At 50.4% G+C, this 22,219-nt stretch overlaps 1 pseudogene; it reads left to right on the top strand.

Annotated features, from left to right (window-relative positions):
* Positions 1-4,170: 4,170 nt before the first annotated feature.
* On the top strand, positions 4,171-8,172 carry LOC124653915 (annotated as a pseudogene).
* The last annotated feature ends 14,047 nt before the right edge of the window (positions 8,173-22,219 follow it).

The raw sequence follows: 22,219 nt of genomic DNA, 5'->3' as shown, positions 1-22,219 counted from the left end.
CCGCCGATCTACACATGCTGGCGACCGGATCGCCTGAGCTCCGGCGCACTTCGTACAGTGCTGGCAGGCCTCATCCTCACCCTGTCCCTCACCCCGGCTTCCAGCAGTCCGCCGCGAGCAGCAGCGCGCAAGCACCGTTCGTCCTGATGCCGGGCGACACAATCATGGAGGACATGATCATCGACGACACCAGCGGGTTGCCGTCCTTCACGCAGCAGGAGGCCAAGGCGTACGCCGAAGATGAGGAAGAAGGCGACGATGTTGGGTGGGAGAACGACGTGTACACCTATGCCGAGGCTCCCGAAGAGGTTGCGCCGACCGTCGCCGACCCCAAGGGCAAGAAAAAGAAGGCCGGCACCGTGTCGGGCGCTGCCATGGTGGACCCGAAGAAGAAGGCCGGTGGGCGCGGGCCAAAGTGGAGCTCGAGGGAGGACGAGTGCCTGGCCGATGCATGGAGGAGGTAGCGTCAGTCCTGGAGAGGCAGGACATCAAGCTTGACCTGATCAAGGTCAACATCGTCTCCAAGAAGAGGAAGGAGGATCTGACGATCCTGCTCGTCGACACCAGCGGCATGGACGACGACGTCAAGGCGTGGTGCGCAGCGCGCCACCATCCTAGCGGAGAGTCGAGCTCCACCCGCGCCCTAGCCCAGCACCGCGACTTCTATGAGGAGGTGCCTTTGTAACCACTTTATTGAAGTATTTTTGGTGGATATATATACCTCCAACAATCATCAATACATCAGTTGATTTTCTAAATCATTAATTCTCAAACACGTTATCACGCACTTTGCTCTCACAAAGAGCGGTAGGCCACGAGAAAAGTACTGGTTGTCGGCGAAACGGCCTCGCCGAGCAAGTACCCTGCACGGCAAGGTGAGCCCATCCAAGCATCGCTCCGGTGAACTCCCGCGTGTTGCAGGCACAAACTCCACTCACTAATAGAGTCACACGAGCGTGGCTCCCTCGCGTCCCGCAGCATGGAGGAGCCAGAGGTCGCGGCTCCTGCAACGCGGTGGCTAGCACTCCTCAGCGTGTAAGAGCATCCCCACTCGTTTGGGCTCCCCACGTCCAAATCCGGCGAAATTTAGCGCCGGATGGATGTAGTTTTTGGCCTGGAGAGGCCCATTTTTCCAGCCGCGAGCCCATGGACGCGCACCCACCGCGTGCATAGCGACGGCGCAGTCACCGGGAAGGGCAATCGTCGGAGTTCCCTCGCCGCATTGAACCGTCGCGAAGTGGACTGGAGAGCCGAAACGACTCGTCGGGAACGGTCGAAGTGGCCTCGATGCGAGAACCGCCGTAATGGAGCACGAACTCCGCGGAAGAGCAACCGGCGCTCTCTTTCGTCGAGAGACCTACATAAACGGTTTTCGACGGGCTGAGCCATTCATCCGTTCTCTCGTCACCATCCTCCGTCAACCATGAGCGATATCTCTTGGCCATCGGACACCGACGAGCGAGGGAAGCCGCCTGGATGGCGCCATTGGTGGGATCCAGCTGCATCGTCCAGCAGCGACGATTCCCCCCGCCGGCCGGCGAGGACGAGTGGGACGACGAGGAGGAGGACGAAGAGGCCGTGGAGCGAGGCCGAGGAGCGAGGCCGAGGAAGAGGCCGAGGAAGAGGAGGAGGAGCGAGGAGCGGGGAGGATGAGCGAGGAGGAGGAGGACGAAGAGGCCGATGAGGACGACGACGAGGAGGACTCAACTTCCTCCGACGAGGAGGTGACGAGCCGGAAGCGTCGCCGCGACGACGATGAGGCGGGGCCTTCTAAGAAGAAGAAGAAGTAGTTTAGTTTTAAAGTTTTTATATGTAATTTTTATGTTTATTCGAATTATATTCGAAATATATATATAATCTATCTATGTTGCACCACTTGAGAGTTCAAAGCTTTCGTTCGACGAGGGTATTGCCGTAGATCGGGAAGACGAGGGTTTTGCCGTAGATCGGGAAGACGAGGGTTTTGCCGTAGATCGGAGGCCATTGTCGCCGACAAGTTGGGGCCACGCCCGCTTTTCACTCGTCCGGAGTCCCCGAGCGCTCCCCGGGGGGGCGGGGATGGCGTGGGATCGCCGGATGGATTTAGGCCCAAATTCGGACGAAAACGAGGAACCGGGGGCGCGACTGGGCCGAATTACGCCGTCCGGATGGAAAAAACGCTCGCCGGGGGCCTCGTCGGGGGACGAGTGGAGATGCTCTAACTCCATCAAAACGGCCGGCCCACCGCACGCCTGCGCCCTCTGGCGCGCACGCGACTGGGACGATGGCGGTTACTTTCGCGTGGCAGAGGGTTGTAAGAAAAATTAACAAAATAAATGAGACTAATCTCCATAGTAAGTTCAGACTTCTAAACCGGAAACTCCAATCCGCAATCCTCCAAGTATCGCCGATCACATTCAGCCCTCGACACGATCGATTACTCCTCCAAAAGCATCAAGATGGGAGACGTAATATTTTGCATGTAGACATCTTCTGAATATGGGCGTATAAATTACTGCGAATCCTAGGAGGACATCACGTGAAAATGCATCGAGATGGGAGACGTAATACAGTACTTTGCATGTACCGAGCTCGCATTTAAACAAGTTCAAGATCGCAGAGGAGAAACCATTTATAACTAAGGAAAACCACTGACACACTGGACCCTTAATGCAACGCTAGCTATGGACCATAAGTCGGCATACAGTATGCTAAGGTGATAAGAGCATCTCTAGCAGGCCCCTTATTTTTCTGCCCCGTATTTCGCCGCTTTTTTGCTCCGTATAAAAAAAATTCTCGTACATACACCGCTCCGTCTAGCAGACCCCGTATTTGACCCCGTATATTTGTAAATTTAAAACCCCGGGAAATTTGTTCATTCATAGTTCGTCGATCATACATAGGAATCGACGTACCTACATACAAAATGCGCGATCATGGATCGCGACTTCTAGTCGGAGAGGTCGATGATGAACCCGTCGGCCTCCGCCTCCGCATGCGCCTGCGCCGCCCGCGCCTCCGCCTCCGCCTCCACCTCCTTCACGGCGGCGATGGCCGCCGCCCTTTCTTCCTCCTCCGCCTTCTTCCTCTCGTCGGCGTCCTTGATGGACTCTTCAATCGCCTTCAAGAAGGCGGGGTCCTGGTCCTCGTCTTCCTCCTCCTCCTCGCCGGCGAGCGGAGCACCTCCGCCGGCCGGGTGCTCCCGATGGTCGCCCTCCATGCCTCGTTCACCGGCGTTGGCGCCCCGCTCGGCGAGCCACGCCTCGAACTTGGGGCCGCTCATCGGCTTGAGCGGCGGGTCCTCGTGGTACCGGCCGGCCGCCCCGCGTGAAGTCACGGAGCTTCGGCGGGACGAACGCGCCGCCGTCGTACTTGCGGGCCGCGCGGCGGCTCCGGCGGCGGATCTTTTGCATTGAAGCCGCCGAGGCATCCTCCACGTTGTCCGGCGAGCGGGATCGCTTCGATCCGCTCGCCGGCGAGCGGCACCGCGGCGGCGGGAGTCCATGCAGGAGATGGGGTGGAATGCGGCGCGGGGGAGCGAGTAATTGCTCGCCGGAACAGGAGGAGGAGGCGGCAGCGCACGGCGGAGCTAGGGTTTCGCACCTGCGCCCGGTATAAGTAGGGGGCGGCGGGGCTGATTTCCTGGGGCCCGTATTCCGCCGAAACGGGGCGGCCCGAATACGGGGCCTGCTAGACGGCCCAAACCGCGCCTGCCCCGTATCTCGCCGGAATTTTACGGGGTGGGCGGGTTATAAGGGGCCTGTTAGACATGCTCTAAGTACCAACCCGATTTAAACTGGTATAAACTAGGTTCCTAAGCCAAGAAACATTGCGCAGACTGTCTTGGCGCTGCCAGTTTAATTACACCCGTGCGTAGATCTCAAAAAGGATGCTCTCAACTGCCATTTTACAAACGGAGCTGAGTGCTGAGTTGATGCAATCTCACAACTGTGCTACCGTGCTGCTGAGGACCTCCCTTCATTTCCGTCTCTGCTGTGCCGATTCAGGTTTCCTCGGCGAGCAGCAGCTAGATTTTGTGGGCGCGACGACCACAGCGTCAAAGGTAGTGTCTTACTCTTCTCCTCTCAGTAGTCAGCCTCTTGCTTTCGATGAATGCACTGCAGCACAACTCTCTTTCTTTTTTCATTTTGTGTGGTGGTTTTGATGCGATTTTTACTGTGCAGAGTTAGATCTGTTGCTTCAGCTTTTGCTCCGTATTGAACGAAAACGAGGTAATGAATACTTGTGCGGTTACTTCCATGAACAAATCATGTGCCTATTTTGCTCTGAAAACGCCTATGCTTGCATTACAGAATCTGAACACCGGATACTGCGTCAACGGTCAACCGTGCCTAGAGAGAGCAAGTACAAGGGGAGAGGGCCAGATAGCTATATGGAGGTCGCGGCCAGGGCGATGAGCCCCGTCATCTGCAAGCTCGGCGAGCTGCTCGTGGGTGAATACAATCTGGAGAAACGAGTGCAGGCCCGTGTGAAATCCCTCCATACGGAGCTGGAGCTTATGCATGCCGTCCTCCGAAAGGTCGGCAAGGTGCCGTCGGACCAGCTCGACGAGCATGTCCAGATCTGGGCTGGCAAGGTGAGAGACCTCTCCTACGACATGGAAGACGCCGTGGACGACTTCATGGTGCGAGTGGACGGCCCAAGCGACAAGCCAGCGAACATGAAGAATCGAGTCAAGAAGTTCCTCAAGAAGACCACCAAGTTGTTTACCAACGGCAGAGCCCTTCATCAAATCTGTGACGCCATCGAGGAAGCTCAGGTCCTCGCCAAGGAGCTATCGGAGCTGCGTCAGAGGTATGAGCTTGACATGGGAAGCACCAGCATTGGTGCTACTATTGATCCTCGCATGGTAGCTCTGTACAAGGATGCTGCAGAGTTTGTAGGCATTGACTGCACAAGGGATGAGCTGATCCAGAAGTTGATTGGTGATGACAAAGCATCCAAAAAGCAGTTGAAGACAATGTCTATTGTTGGCTTTGGTGGGTTGGGCAAAACAACCCTCACAAAATCAATTTATGACAAGATCAAAACCCAGTTTGACTGTGTGGCTTTTGTCCCCGTGGGTCAGAATCCTAATCTGAAGAAAATCTTCAAAGATATACTCTATGATCTTGATAAAATAATATTCAGTAATATTCATAATACCGAAAAGGATGAAAGGATTCTCATTGATGAACTCCGTGAATTTCTTGCAGACAAAAGGTATGCATCATCCCCGTGCGTGCCCTCTATTTTCCTTAGAGGAGCATCAGATGGCTAGCTTATACTCAATATGTTTTTCTTTATTTGTATTTCTGATGTAGTCTTGTATATAGTTAATTGATCATTTTTAAAAATAATAATTGTGCACCTGTTTTATGTTTGTCCTCCAAATTTCAGAGTTCGCACCTATGCTCTACTATAGTATATTTCTGCTAACAACAGTTCCCATATTTTTTATCAAAGAACATATATACTTTTTTTGATGAACTACTGCATATTTTTTATTGATTTTTAGGGGTTAAGTTTGCAGCTTGTACAAGAACATATATAGTTGTATCTCATTCGATTTGTTAACTAGTGTTCTCATTTTCTTTTGGCATAGGTACCTCATCATAATCGATGATGTATGGGAAGAAGAAACATGGAAATGTATAAACTGGGCTTTCTCAAGAAACAGTCTCAGTAGCCGGATAATCACAACAACACGCAAAGTCGGTGTCGCTCAAGCATGTCTCTCTTCTGCTGATGACATAATTCACGAAATGAAACCTCTGTCTGCTGGAGACTCACATATACTCTTCTATAGAAGAATATTTCAATGTGAGAACAGCTGTCCAGATGAACTACAGAAAGTATCTAAAGACATATTGAAGAAATGTGGTGGTGTGCCTTTAGCCATCATTACTATCGCTAGTCTTTTGGTTAGTAATCAACAGATAAAACAAAAGGATGAGTGGCTTCATTTGCTAAGCTCTATAGGCCGTGGAGTTACAGAAGGTGCTACAGTGGATGACATGAAGAAGATATTGTTATTAAGCTATTATGATTTGCCTTGTCATCTGAAGACTTGTTTTCTGTATCTTAGCATATTTCCAGAAGATTTTGAGATTGGGAAAGAGTGGCTGATATGGAGGTGGATAGCTGAAGGTTTTATCCAGCGTAGAAAAAAGGAAGTACTATGTTTGAGGTTGGAGAAACATACTTCAGTGAGCTCATGAATAGAAGCTTGATCATGCCTGGAAATTTAGATCAAGAGGGAGAGGTAATATCTTGCCGTATACATGATATGGTTGTTGATCTCATATATTCATTGTCAAGTGAAGAAAACTTTGTCACTGTATTGGATAATACTCGGCGGTACACGCCTAATCTGCATAGCAAAGTTCGCAGATTATCACTGCAAAATAGCACGCTGAAATCCGATGAACATCAGTTTGACATGTCAAAAGTCAGGTCTATTGCTATTTTTCCTCCTGCTACTGGTTATTGGTTGGCATCTCTTTCAAGCTTACAGTATTTACGTATACTGGAACTAGGACCTCGTATATTTGGTCTTTTTGGTGGCAGAGTGGACAATACACATGGTATTAGAGTTGAGAGTATTAGAAATTTATTTCACCTAAGGCAACTAGTGATCAACGACTCAGATGTTAAAGAACTCCCACATGACATAGGCAAGTTACGGCTTTTGCAGTCACTGGACATACGTGAATCTGGTATAAAAGAGTTACCCGCAAGTTTCGTTCAGCTACCGCATTTGATACGTCTGCGTCTCCGTTATGAAACAGTACTGCCAAAAGGAGTCGGAAACTTGACATCCCTTGAAGTACTGAAAGGAGTAAACATGTCTTTCTCATCTATTGACACTGTTAAAGAGTTGTCCAACCTGACAGAGTTAAGGGTGCTCCATCTTTTCTGTGATGAAATGGACAAGGGCACAGCTCTGATGGAGTCTCTTGGCAGCTTGCGCAAACTGCAATCTGTGCGGATTGATGGAAGTAGCGGGCTGGTGGACCTCATGGGTGCACGCTGGGTGCCCCCTCCATTGCGCAAACTGCAATCTGTGCAGATTGATGGAAGTAGCGGGCTGGTGAAACTCATGGGTGAACGCTGGGTGCCCCCTCCATGCCTCCGCAGTTTTCGGGCACATGAGAGCTTCTTGACACTGCCGAAATGGATTAATTTAACATCACTTCCCCACCTCTCCTTTCTGTCCATAGTAGTGATAAATTTGCACAAGGATGACATCAACAATATTGGGATGCTTCCTGCTCTTCGCTACCTCTCCCTGTATGCCGGCAATGAAGACACGTGGAATATTCCTTTGTCGGTCGTGGGGGCCGGTGCATTCCCATCTGCCATAGAGTGCGTGTTCCGTGGGATTATGACGTGGCCGTTTCTGTTTGCACCTGGAAGTATGCCACGGCTTAAGTGTCTTCGCATGCAGATGTCCCATCAAGGAAACTACGAAGGTGGTGAGGTTGATGTGAGCATGGCGCACCTCCCTTCTCTTGAGCATGTCACGGTTGAGTTTCGTGGTGACGCTAGTAGCAACGCTCGTGATGCGCTGATGCGTGCAGTGGAGGCCCACCCCAACCGTCCCACCATTAAGGTAAAAACTACTCATTAATAAATGTTTGACCTTCTCCCTCGCCGATGATGTGTTTGATTCATTTCTTCCTTATCATTTCAGATAATAGGTCCGTTCAGATGAATTTAATCGACGCGCCGACTAGACCGTCCCCGTTGTCACGAGCCATGTCCCCATGGGATGGAGATCAGGTGACATGCAAACGGCATGTTACCGTGTACCCAGCGGCCTCAAATCCAGCGTCCAACCACGATCCAACGGACAGGGACACACAGCATAGTATTCCAATGCAAAAAAGGCAACCAGCGGAGTCAAAGGAGGACCAAATCGTGGAGGGCGCGGCTCAGCTCCTCTTCTCGCGCGGGAAGGCGGGGAAAAGGGAGGGATTGGCGCGGATTCGCCGGCGCCTCCTCTTCTCGCGCGATTTGCCGGCGGCCCCCGCTCTCCGCCGCGCCAACCCGTCGAGCGCCGCCGCTGAGGAGCGCCGCCCGGCAACCAGCGTCGTCCGCCGCGCCAACCCGTCGAGCGCCGCCGCGGGAACCAGTGACGAGCGCCGGCCGCCGCGGGAACCAAGGGACGAGCGCCGGCCGCCGCGGTAGCCAAGGGTGGAGCGCCGGCCGCCGCGGTAGCGCGCCTGACGGACGAGCGCCGGACGCTTCACAGGTAAATTCTATTTCCATCTTGTTTTTCTCTGCAGTTGATTAGATGCAGGCATTCCGATGATCAGAATCTGCATTATCTTCAGGTTTCCATGTCTGAAATCTGCAAAGTCCTATGTTCTCTATGTTGGAGTTTGCAGAAATTTCGGTTGTGTTCTGTGCTTTTTTGCATGTATGCAGGGCAGATAAATACATGTTGTATTTTTACTAAAATTATATCCACACATAGAATACAACATCTGAAATAATTATACACTCCAGTGTACAATATATGGTCTAATCCTCTGTAATACAGTAACTGTATTCAGACAGAGATTGAGGAGGGATGAGCTTCGATGCAATACTTTAGTCAAACAATTATGCTAACCTCACGTGTATATTCAGTATTTGATACATAACATTACTTTTCTGGCATGGCATAGTGGGCTTGCAGTGTATATTCAGTTTGCATTTGTAAGATATATATATGTAGTGTTGCTTTTACCTTGTTTCACTAATTTGTATACACTGTTTTTTAATTTGGCAGAATTGAGTGTTGTGCGATGGGATCGATTGGCAACAGGATACCCGAAGTTGGTATGCGGTTCAGAAATTCGGATGAGGCTTGGGAGTTCTGGGTCCAATATAGTGGTCACATAGGCTTTGATGTGAGGAAAAGAAATACCATCAAAAGCAGAATTGATGGAACAATCACTTCATGTAGGTTTGTTTGTTCCAATGAAGGTATTCGAAGGAAAAGTCATCTAGATCATGAGCCGAAGCGCATTAGAGCTGAAACAAGAACCAATTGTAAAGTTCGGATGATTGTTTCATTTGATCGAGTGGCCAAATTTTTTGAAGTCACCGAAGTTGATTTGGAACACAATCACCTCCTTCAATTGCCGCAAACCTGATCGAGTGGCCAAATTTTTTGAAGTCACCGAAGTATAGTATTTTGGGCTAACTATAGTCGTCTTTTGGGGCCTAAGTGTACAAATCAAATGGCACTAAATGGCTGTGAAGTGCTCACTGAATTCACTTGACAGTGGTGCTAAAACTTCTGAATTACTTGTGATGAAGTGGGTAAAATAGTGATGACTGGCATGTCTAAATTTCTTATGAATATGAATGGAACCAGTATATTTGACTGTTGTTTGTACTGTTTCCGGACTAAAGGCTGATGTTTATATTTTGTATTGTTCAAAACTGAATTTCTTGTGAATCTGAGTGCAAACTGTTGTTTGTACTGTTTCCGGACTAAAAGGTTGATGTTTGTATTTGTTTTGTTCAAAACTGTTGTTTGTACTGTTGAATGATTGAAAGATTTATATATGTATCATATAAAGTTTAAAACTGTGAAGTTTCAGAGCAAAACTGTGAAGTTTCAGAGCAAAACTGTGAAGTTTTAGAGCATCTGGGCTGAAAACTGTGAAGTGGAGCCTTAAACTACTGCTGTCCGTTGGATCGTGGTTGGACGCTGGATTTGAGGCCGCTGGGTACACGGTGACATGCCGTTTGCATGTCACCTGATCTCCATCCGTCCCCATGCCCAGACCCCAAACATACCGCTCCAAAGCGCTTCCCTGTCGCCGCCGCTCCCCTTCTCCTCCTCCTCGACGCCTACTCCCCACATGCCACCTCTGCTCCCAGTCCCCGTTCCCTTCTCCTCCTCGCCGCTTTTTCCTGCTGCATCTCAATCTCCACGCCTCGGCATTTATTTTGATGATCCTATTTCACGGATCCGGTGGAAGCGATTCAAAATCTTATGGCAGAGATCCGAGACCCGGTGGAGGCGCGTTGGCGGGTTGGAGGAGACGTTGCCGCACGTCCCGGAGGTGAGCGTGACTCCTGGCCCCCGTCAAGGTTCCGGCACCGGTGCTGCCCACGATGAACACGTGAGTTCCGTCCCACTCTAATCTTACTGCTGTAATCTTTCCCCTTACCCCGAATCTTTTTCTCCCGATGCAGAAATTCGTGATTACTTTACTGATGCGCGTCGATTGGTGCGATTAGCAGACGGGTATTGGGATTATTGTACTCTAATTGGTGCTATTACCAGACGGGCCGAGCCATCTGCTTTCATTTTTTGCCCCTGTATTAAAACCTGAAGGATAACTAGCCTTGTCATCATGATGCCCATTGTATTATGAAAATAATTGAAGCTTAATGTTTACTCCAAGACTGGGATAGGAAATAAAGATGGTATCTAGATGCATTGCGTAGGTTACTAGTTTAATTAAGAGATAGTCTAAGACACGAGTATGTTTATTGTTATGTGCAGGAAATTGGAAACGTTTTTTTGTTGAAGAAAGCACAATTGCTGAGAACGAAAATGTTGAATGGCGTCGTGAGATGGATACCAGCAATATTGTCCTCGAGACGTTGGATTTCTTCTTGACAGATATCAGGGCATCCTCTGAATATATGGGGCTGCACTCAAGAAATTAGACCTTCAGTTTACATTCTATACCACAGAGGATCACTGCCAGTTAGTCCATCGTTGTCCAATCTTGAAGTTCTGGAGGTATATTTTGGCAGATTATACTACTACGTACTCCAGATAGTACTCCATTGCTAATAAACTTTCAGTCTAGTGCTGTAATTAGTGAACTTTGATCAACGTCGACATTTGAGAGCTTTATTCTACATTATGAGACAAATTTATATTGCTAATAAACAGCCCTCATGTTGACCGAGTGATGCTCAAATATGCAAAGACATGTGCATCATTTTCTGTTTTATTAGTTTCTGGTTTCAAAGACTTGTGCTTACAAAGGAATTTATAGATGCAAGGAATACTGCGTTGATGGCTACTACGCGGTGCCGCACATCAACATGCTATTACACGAGCTCATGCCCAACGGTAGCCTCGACGGCATCCTCCACGGGAAGAAGGAGAAGCAGGCGCTCCTGGACTGGCCAGCGAGGTACAAGAGCGCGCTCATATGTCAAAATCTATCATGTGTCTGCTGATGCCTGATTTCTGTTGTGTGGTGCAGAGTACTTCCAGACCAGGAGGGCGACAACCAAGGGCGACAGCTACGGCGTCGTCTTGCTTGAGCTTCTCACCGGGAAAAGGCCGACTGACGAATCCTTCCTCGAGAACGGCACACGGCTCGTCACCTGGGTAAGCATCATGGCACCTGATTTTGTAATCACTCTATTGCCCACTCTGCTATCGTCGTCTCGTCTATCTGCTGCTCACACTCTGCTCTCGCTTACTTGACAAACCCCTATCTGTTGCTGACGATGCAGCAAACTCAATCGAAACCTAAATAGCAGAAGACTGATCGGTTAGGCATGATATCATGCCCTGAAAGTAAACTTTGCGGCCTAAATCAATCGAATCGAATGATAGTTGTACGCAGTGACCATTAATAAATGTGCCTGGAATGCTAATTATAGCAGTGAAACAAGGACGTAGGATGGATTAATTAGACACGCATCCATTGCCCAAGCCGTGCTAACATACTGTGTTTGTAGAACCTTGATGCTCGACTAGCAGCGATATGAATTATAGATGCAATGTTGTGTTTTGATTGCTGTAATGATCTCTCTAAAAGTATATGAGCTGATTTGTTTCAGAGACTGACAGTGGCTTTGGTTTTCCAGTATGACGTTGAGGGCGGACCAGAACGAGCTGTGGGCGGAGTACGCGCGCCCCGGCGACTGGAACGGTCGGTCCCTGAAACAAAATGTCGCAGAACACGTGCGACATACTCTCCAACAAGGAAGTGATTACCGTCAACCAAGGTGATCCTGAAACTCTGTCCGTTTCACTCTGCATTGTTGACTTTCAGCTCTGTTTGTCGACGGCTAAACTCAGGTGTTGCCGCAGATCGTATCGGCGTTCAGGGGAATAAAGTGAGGATGCAGGGGAGGTAAAATGGCTGAACTCATTCATGCCTCGTTCGTTTCGTCCCAACCCGGCCGGAATCGCGATGCAAACCCCGTGGGTCAGCCGAGATTGGATCCGCCCCGGGTTTAATCCCGGTGTAATCTGATAACGTGTTCGGTTAATCCCTGTCGGGGTTCGAACCAGCCCGTTTTTCCCCCAAACCCGCCCGTTCCACCGGGTTTTAAAAAATCTTGGTCGCACGCGTGGACAGAAATCCCGAATAGACACAGAGAGAAAAAAACAGAAGCGAATCGATACTTTATCCCTCACGACCGCGGCGGCGGCGACGCGAACGGAGTAGCGCCGGCGATCGCTTCGGGACGATGGCGGCCGCCCGACCAACTAGAGGGAGGAGCTGCTCTATTCCTCGTCGCCCTTCCTCAACGCCCACACCGCCACGGAGCCCGGGCCGAAGACAAGGCGCTCGATCTGGAACCTCCAGATCTCCTACATCTCCCCCTTCGCCGCGTCCGACGCCGGCTGCTAGAAGATAAGGTCCTCTCCTCCTTCGCCTACACTTCCCAGGGCGTCAGCATGTTCGTGTTCTTCGATATAGGAGATGTTGAGATTGTTTTAGGATCTGGTCTTGAGGTGGTGCATGGCGGTGCCATGGATTTTTGATTGTGCCTTTCCAGAGCCAGCAGTGGCTTGCTATTTGCTAATTAGGAGCCGGTCAGATGCAGAGATGTTTCTTTCTTGATTTTGTGATGAACTGGGAAGATGAAAGCTATACCGTGGACTCAATGAGCCATGGAATTTGTGTGTGTTACTTCAAATTAGTCATCAGCATCCAGGTTTATAAGTATATGACATGTGAGTGCCCTTGATTTCATCGATGAACCTTTTCGTGTATTATCCATCGCTTAAAATTTTGCCTTACACGTGTGCTAAGCAAAGAAAGGAGTACAAATGGTGTACTACCAAACTGACAGAGAAAATAAATCGATGGGTGACTTCTACATTTCAGAGCAACCTCTTTGCATGTTCTATTAATAAAGTCATAACTGAAAAATTATATTCTCGTCTATTGGCATCTTGACTTTGTTGTACTTAAATACATAAATCAAAAGCTCTGCATAAGTTTCTGCATATGATCTCACATAGAGGCGGAATGCGAACATTGCGCTACTCCTCACCGTCTCTTCGTTGGTTCCTTCGTCAGGTTAAAAGGATCTTGATTTCTTGCATTTTCTTGTTTTTTCCTCTGTTCAAATTCATCCTTTTAGTTCATACAAAAGAAAAAATAAACTTTGTTTTCTATTGAAAAAAAGCTTACCATGACATTGCAGGATGATACTTCAATGAGTAATTTTGGAGCAACCTATTTCAGTATTTTATCCAGATGCCATTTTTTCTAAATATTCATTAAAATGTCAAATTCATTCCAAGAATATAGATATTTCCATCCCATCTCAACATCAAACTTGCAGTTGGGATCCTGCATCATACTCCACACAACATGTGTCTGCTACATTATTTTCAGAATATGTTTTGTTTTATTTCTGAAGCCGTTTTCTCCCTAAGTTGTTAGATTCCATATCAGGATTAATAAATATAGAGTTTGCATTCAATCAACAGGAAAATTATTTTCCTCTTAAGCTTGTGATGTGTATTCCAGAAGTGCTAACTCATGTATATGTACCTGCTTTTTCTAACCCCGTGTTGTCAATTTCAATTCATCAGGTGTCTAATGTGTCCATGCCACTGAATGGGTTGCCATCCTTCTCAAAATCATCGGAGAGACCAGAGGCGGCAGCCATGGCAGTCCCAGACATGTTCCTCTCATCCCCCGAGCCCTGCCCTGGTGCCCTGAGCGCCAACAGCAGCGCTATCACGGACGCCGCAGAGCAGCAGCGGCAGCAGTCGCGGAAGGCTGGGTGGTGCTGGTCGAGGTCAAGAGCCATCAGGTTTGTTCCTAACTGCTTCTCTTTCAAGTTTCGGTCATCTGATCCATTTACACCACACCAGCTACTGTGATCATCATAATTGAACATTGAAGCATTGACCAAGTGCACAAACTGTTCTACGAAAATACAGGTTACACACGCGACGAACATCTGACAATGATCGGCAGCACCACTCTGCCGGCGTGTGGTCAGAGCAGTACAACACGTCGCAGAACAACACGTCGCAATCCGGCTCGCCCCAGGGAGCCCTGCAGCTCACCATGTCGAGCCAGCTCCTCGCTGGCTACGAGAAATTGAACAAAACATGCAATTGTAAAGTACACGTTTGTGCCTGTGTGTGATGATGAACAGTTTGAATTTACTGTTTTTATAGAAAAGTAGAAGTGTAGTTTTGTACGCTGATGAATTAGTGTTTAGTGGAAAAGCACAATAGTAATTCATTCATGCTAGTGTGCAATTGTCTTCCTTTTCCTGTAAAACCAACCGTACAACTTCAGCACCTTGGCGGCGGGAAGCGGCAGCGCCAGCAAGTTCGGCAAGTCAGGCACCTTGGCGGCGGGAAGCGGCAACTTCGGCAGCTCCGGCAACTCCGGCACCTTGGCGGCGGGAAGCGGCAACTCCGGCACGCCCGGCAGATCGCGGAAAGCTGGCGCTCGATCCCTGGCGAGCTGGGGCAGGCGAGCGGCGGATCGCTAGCGCTGGATCGCTGGAGTTGAGGCAGGCAGGTGGCTGAGGTGCTGGATTGATCGATCGATCCAGCGGACAAGTGTTGGGATCGATCGCCATGCTGTACCTGTTAATATGACCATGATCGATCCCGTTTTCTCTGTTTTGTGAGACTCAGCAAATAACCGGCCTCGTAGCGTGAGCATGTTCACGAACCTGGCCGGAGATTCAGTTAGGTGCTGCTCTATTCTGTCTTCGTGATTGATGTAGGACACGTACGTGTTGTTCTTATAATCAATCAAGACTCGTTCAACAATTAAACCGCATTTAGTTTGCACGATATACATAAGTCGGATTTAACTGAAACCCATCTCATGTGGTGGAAGACCCCTGGTCTCCGCAAAAATTCAAGCTTTTTGCGTGGAAAGCGGCGTGGTCGCGTGGAACTGGTATTGGACGGACGATCGGCGGTGGCGCCGCCATGGACTGGCCTCCCATGACTCTTACTCCTTTGTTTGCAAGAACCGGAGACCATTGAGCATCTCCTTCTTCAATGACCTTTTTACCGTGTCATTTTATTTGAGGTCGATCATGACATTGTTGTGTCGTCCTGTTGCGGTCAGAAACCCACCGGCGGACAGCGACTGGCAACACAGTAGAGCCGGGAACAACTAGGCCTGCGGCTGCCCCAGTCCCTCAGAGCGACGGCCCGCAAAGCCTCCTGGTCACACGTCCGATGCTATCGCAAGGGCGTGCCACCTGACATATACCTGGTCAGGAAGGTATTGGATGATGCCTCGCTTAGTTTCCTCGCAGGCATACACGTAAACGTTAAATACGAGCCTCGATCGGCTCAGGGTTATCTCGTGAATCGGCTCAAAGAGCCGATCCACCCATGATTCGTACAAGGTGTCCGAATATATGGTGAGTCCTGCTTGATCAAGATAAAGTTAATGCGATCTACGACGATTTAGGGTTTTCACCGCATAATCGGATCATCCTACTCACGATTGGGCCTCGCGCTCGCGTATGGTGACCGTAAGCCGATCCTAGATAGGGCCTAAAAACCAACACGAGGTTGATCCCCGGAACATCCTGTCTAGGGCTAGCAAACTCCACCCTACACGCCGCTGGATCCTCCAACCCTTTGTAAGGCCTAACTATTGCGGATGTTAAACTAATCCTTGAAGAACAAGGAGCAACCGTAACGGATCGGATCTACTAAACTATGATTAAGCGGGGTGCCGCCCCTACACCTAAGATAGGTGTAAGGGCGGCTAGATGTATAAGGGTTGCACTACGACAGCATATGATACGAAGAACAATGCTAACCCTAACACATCTAAGATAACTACGTTGCTCGCCATCAAAAAGACTTCAGCACGAGCAACGCATGAACAACGTGAGTAGGCTTGTGCTGCCTAGATCGCAATGCGATCTAGGCAGCATGGTGCTTACCGGAGAAACCCTCGAGACGAAGGAGTTGGCGATGCGCCGGGATTTGTTTGTGTTGAACGTTGGTTGTTGTTTATTTCATAAACCCTAGATACATATTTATAGTCCAAGGGACTTTCTAATTCAGGCGTGCACCTAACCGTGCACGGGCAAAACTCTAACTCCTAATCGACACGTAACCTAATATGTTACAGATACAAGGGCAAACTAGCCCAAACTTTACATGTAAGGACGATTCACGTATTTCTTCTATATATATATTCTTCAAGCCCATCTTGATCGCAGCCCACCTCTGACTCGGTCAAATTCTGGTGATAACACATGCCCCCCTGGTTTTGGAAATGACATTTCCAAAATCATTACGCTTTTCTTTCGTCGGGTCATGTCGTGACAGAGCAGAAACCTCCGCAGAATCCTTCATCATGATGCCTTGCCCCTTCCACTTCTCCACGTGGCCGCAAAATTTTCCTGTTGGGCATCATCTCCTCGGAAACTGCTGTGGCATTGAATCTCCCTCATATCCCTTTTATTTAACCGTTCTAAACAGCTCGCTCCTCCTTCGTCCTCCTCACATCAGCACCAAAAACCCTCCCGTGCCACCATGTCTTCTTCCTCCTCCTCCTCCTCCGAGCTTTTCTACGGGTCCTCCTCCTCCCGCGAGACGCCGCCGGACATCCGTGCCCCAGAAGAATGGGACGAGGAAAGCCACGCCTCCTCCATCTCGGTCCGAGGACGACAAGTCCTTGACCAGGCGGGGATGAAGATCTTCAGTTCCTCGCCGACGGGGAACTGGAGTCAGAAAGCGAGGACGACCGGTTCCCCTGGGACGGCTGCCCCACCTCTGAAGAAGAGGAAGAGGAAGACGACGACGACGACGACTCCCTCGAGGGCTACCCGCCGGCGAAACGCCTCCGCATGTGGTGGGACGACGACAGCAGCGACGATGAAGACGGGGATGAAGCTCCCGTAGAGGGCTACGGGAGTAGCGACGAGGAGCCCATCGGCAGCAGTGCCGATGAGAGTTCCGAGGATGACGATGAGGGCAGCGATGGACCGTAGATTAGGATCTACTAGTATAGGCCTAGCAGTAGTAGATTGGTCAATAGACCCTTCTTTTATTCTTCCTTCTTTGAGCAATCGGCTCTTCCTTTGTAAGAAATCCTGTTTATTAATGAAGAAATTTCCCCAATTTGATCTTGCCGATTTCTTTTAAACCGATTCTCAATGAGCCGATGGCAACGCATCGGTCTCTCATAATCCGCCCTTCATCTCTTTGACCACAGGGTGACTGGAATCTTGGTCAAAACTCAATAAGCCGATGTCAACGCATCAAGTCTTCATGAACTATCCTTCATCCTTTCGAACAATGAATTTGAGTTCCGCCGGATCACCACCCTTGACGAAAATTGCGGCGCAGGACTAGCCGATGGCCACCCAATCGGCTTTCAAAAACAGAGCATCCACCAGGCCAGCTGCCCCCCGAGTCTCAGTCAAGGAGAAACAGAGACGAAGGCATGCCATTCAAACAAATGGACCTGGGCTAGATCATGTCTGAGAGAGCTATCATGCAGAGCCAGCCGATTCCCAACAAAATCGGCTCTCCAGAACAGAGAACCTTCAGGGTGAGCTGCCCCCCCGAGCTTCTTCAGTCCACTTCTTTGTCTTTGCAGGTCAGATCGGCTCCTTTCCTTTGGTGGGTCTGATGCAACCCACCTTTAACCTGATCTGCACATCCATGCTGCTCTTGGCATTGTTCTTGACCCTCTGATTATAACAGTTATACCTCTTGAGTCGATGGCCATGCATCGGCTTTACATCCTTAAGGCGATGTCTGCTGCATCGGCTGTGCTTAAATTTTTTTGAATTTTTCACGGCCGATTTATGTATCGGCCCCCATACTTCAATACTCATCATCAAAGAATATCTTGGGCTGCTAGGCATTTGAAAGATACTCCTTCTTCATATCTCGTGTTTTATCCACCTAGGTGCCCCCCGAGCCGATTCTCGTCAAGAGAATTGATGGTATCGGCTCTTTAGGTATTCCATGTTGGATCAAATGTTGAACCCAGGCAGAATGGACGGTGAGGACAATTTTGGCCGATTGCTGGAATCGGCCTCCACGTTGCTTGCTCGATGAAGGTTTTGTAATGTCCCTCTATAAATTTTTGGGGCCGATCACAAGGATCAGCCTCGCCACGTTTGCTCATTGGTTTGTTCTTGCTATTCGGTCAGGCCGGTGGATAAAACCAGCCCAATCTCTGACTTTATCATGTTGGTGCGCTTTGTCGTCGTCCACCTCGAGTGCATCGTGTAATCGTGGAGCACTAAGCTTCGTCGGAAGGACGAGCACCATGTTAGTGCCAGCCGATGTTTCATCATCGGCTTTCCTTTGCTTAGGCGCCACTCCATTTTCCGTGGACGACCCTCTTCATCCAGGGTTCGCTGAACTTTCGCAGCCGGATCGGTCGTGCCTTCCTTAGCGTATGCAAGTATAACCTTTCGGCTTCCTCCAGGCCGCGCAATCGCTGAACCTCGCGCTTTGGGAACGGCTGAGTCCATCGGGCACCACCTTGGCCGGTGGTACTGTCTTCTTCTTCTCCCTCGTCTTCTGAATCCTCGAGATCTTCCAACCGAGGGGGCTCGGCGCGTTTGCTTTGTGGCGGGAGAGGCCCTAGGCGCTTGAACACGGACACGTTGGCTGTCTCCTTCTTCTTCGGTTGCATTCCGGGCAACTGCCGATTGTGGGCAATCGGCTCATTCCTGAATCCCGAGCGGTACCGAAGAAGGGACAGGTCCCGATGCTCGTCCTCGTCGTCTCGCTCCCCGACTTTTCCTTGGCACGGCGCTCGTGCTCCTCCTCATCGCGATCGTGCCGACGATGTCTTCTCGGCTTCTCTAGCCGTGCACGATCTCTTTCATCATCATCGCCGTATCGCCGGCGTTGGTCATACTCGACTCACATACTTGTTGAGGAGGTGATCGTGAGAGAGGTCGCCGATATCTTATGTTCTTCACTTCTCCCTCCGTGACGTAGCGCTTGCCGTCTTGGCGGAGCCGATCGCGTGGAGCGGCTTCCTTCGTGTCTTTGCTATGAGAGCAGCTGCCCTCATCTCCGTCCTTACCAGAGTGGTGTCCAGGTCCTACCATGTTGATATTGCACGAGAAATCTGGCTGGCACCCTCCATGGTAAGTATACACCACCATGTTCACGGCGGGGAAGGGGTGTGTGTCGACCTTCATGGCGTACTGGTTGAAAATTAGCCGTCCATTTTCTATCGCCATTTGGATCTGCTGCCGCCACACCCTGCAGTCGTTAGTGGTGTGGGTGAACGTGTTATGCCACTTGCAGTATGGCTTTCCGTTCAGCTCCCGCACCGTGGGGATCTTGTGGCCTTCGGGTACCTTTATATGCTTCTCCGTGAGTAAGAGATCGAAAATCTGCTCAGCTTTGGTCACGTCGAAGTCGAACCCTTTTGGAGGGCCTTGTGGCTTCACCCATTTGCGGAGACACGGGCCTGCCGCTCGAGTCCATTCAGCCACTGCTACCTCTCGCTCTCCCGCAGCACCTTCATCCTCGTCTGCCTCAACCAGAGTCACCACACGCTTGAATTTGTCCTGGTAAACATCTGGGTGGCGCTGTTCATATGCTGACAGCTTCTGCACCATGTGCGCCAATGAAGGATAGTCACGCTGGGAGGCCACGTCCTTGATCGATGATGAGAGACCCACCACCGCCAACTCGATCGCTTCTTTTTCACTTACGTGAACCGAAAAGCATCGGTTCCTAATGGTCCCGAAGCGCTGGATGTATTCCCGACACTGTCTCCCCGCGCTTCGTCGTACTTGTGCTAGATCGGCAATGCCAGCCTCGGAAGCCTCTCGAGTGATACCGCTCATGGAACCGCTCTTCCAATCGCTTCCAAGTCCGGATGGAGTTCGGTGGCAGCGATGTGTACCACCCGAAAGCCGATCCCGTGAGGGACCGTGCGAAGAACCTCACTCGCAACTCGTCCGATACCGAGATCGTGCTCGAGCTGTGCCAAATATCGGCTCACATGCTCGATGGAGCTGTAACCATCCGATCCACTAAACTTTGTGAAGTCCGGGAGCCGATATTTGGGTGGTAGCGGGATCAATTCGTAATCGTTGGGGTACGGCTTGGTGTAGCCGAACGTCTTCCTTTTTGGCATCATGCCGAACTGATCTTTCAGAATTGTACAAATCTGATCCGCGGTGATGGCTGAAGGTGTCGAACCCTGAAGATTCGCCGGGGTGGCATACTTAGCCAGCCATGCTTTCTTTTCCGGTTCTGAGCCAACTGCAGGAGTTGGGCTCTGGAGGTTTGTCGGAGTGGCGTACTTAGCTAACCACGTTTGCTTCTCGGGATCGGCTCCCGACGTTCCTCCCGCCGTTCCGGAGGCCCCTCGTCGTTGCAACCTGGTTCGAAAGTGCCCAGGTATTGCAGTCTGGTACGTATGCGCACGCGTATCCGTGCGGGATCTCCTTGGGCGCCTCACGTAGGAATTGGTAGTCACTAGGATCACCACCAATCTTGTAGACGACGTATGCCGATGAGTTCGGCACTTCTGCTGCTGCCCATGCAAACGGCAGCGGAGGATGGGACTGGAGTGGCATCTCTCCTTTGTAAGTCCCCAGAGCTGGTCCCGATGGAGAATACCGGTGGCTCATGATTTCCTGGACCACGCGCGGAGCGACACGCTCCAAAGTGTTCACTGAGCTCTCGAGTGGCGGTGCGGCGAATGAGCCACCATGTAGTTGATCTCTCGACGCGACGACCTGGTGCGCTTCTTCGACGGGGCGGACAGGTCCACTCCATCGAGTGCGCCTTCGGTGAGAACCCCTTCCACCTCGACGCCATGGGGAGCGGGTTCTCGTGGAAAGAGCCGATGAGTTCGGCTTCGAGGACCGCCTTGATCTCGTCATGCTTCTTCTTGAGCTCGTCGGCCGATCCTCGTACTTGACCGGAGTGCTTTCCGCCATCTCGGATGTAGATGGCGATGCGGTGGATGTCGAAGATTGTCCCACCGGGCGTGCTGGAATGTGTTGCGTGCCGAAACCCATCGGCGGGCAGCGACCGGCAACACGAGAGAGCCGGGGAACAACTAGGGCTGCGGCTGGCCCCGGTCCTCGGAGCGACGGCCCGCAAAGCCTCCCTGGTCACACGTCCGATGCTATCGCAAGGGCGTGCCACCCGACCTATACCTCGGTCGGGAAGGTGTTGGATGATGTCGCTTAGTTTCTGCAGGGCATACACGTAAACGTTAAATACGAGCCTCGATCGGCTCTCAGGTTATCTCCGTGAATCGGCTCAAAGAGCCGATCCACCCATGATTCGTACAAGGTGTCCGAATATATGGTGGTCCTGCTTGATCAAGATAAAGCTAATGCGATCTACGACGATTTAGGGTTTTCACCGCATAATCGGATCATCCTACTTACGATTGGGCCTCGCGCTCGCGTACGGTGACCGTAAGCCGGTCCTAGATAGGGCCTAAAAACCAACACGAGGTTGATCCCCGGAACATCCTGCCTAGGGCTAGCAAACTCCACCCTACACGCCGCTGGATCCTCCAACCCTTTGTAAGGCCTAACTATTGCGGATGTTAAACTAATCCTTGAAGAACAAGGAGCAACCGTAACGGATCGGATCTACTAAACTATGATTAGCGGGTGCCGCCCCTACACCTAAGATAGGTGTAAGGGCGGCTAGATGTATAAGGGTTGCACTACGACAGCATATGATACGAAGAACAATGCTAACCCTAACACATCTAAGATAACTACGTTGCTCGCCATCAAAAAGGCTTCAGCACGAGCAACGCATGAACAACGTGAGTAGGCTTGTGCTGCCTAGATCGCAAGATGCGATCTAGGCAGCATGGTGCTTACCGGAGAAACCCTCGAGACGAAGGAGTTGGCGATGCGCCGAGATTTGTTTGTGTTGAACGTTGGTTGTTGTTTATTTCATAAACCCTAGATACATATTTATAGTCCAAGGGACTTTCTAATTCAGGCGTGCACCTAACCGTGCACGGGCAAAACTCTAACTCCTAATCGACAC

This window comes from Lolium rigidum, chromosome 1, assembly GCF_022539505.1.
Source record: "Lolium rigidum isolate FL_2022 chromosome 1, APGP_CSIRO_Lrig_0.1, whole genome shotgun sequence".
Classification (NCBI taxonomy): Eukaryota; Viridiplantae; Streptophyta; class Magnoliopsida; order Poales; family Poaceae; genus Lolium; species Lolium rigidum.
Note: the sequence above shows the minus strand (reverse complement) of the source record. Positions and strands in the feature narration are given on the sequence as shown.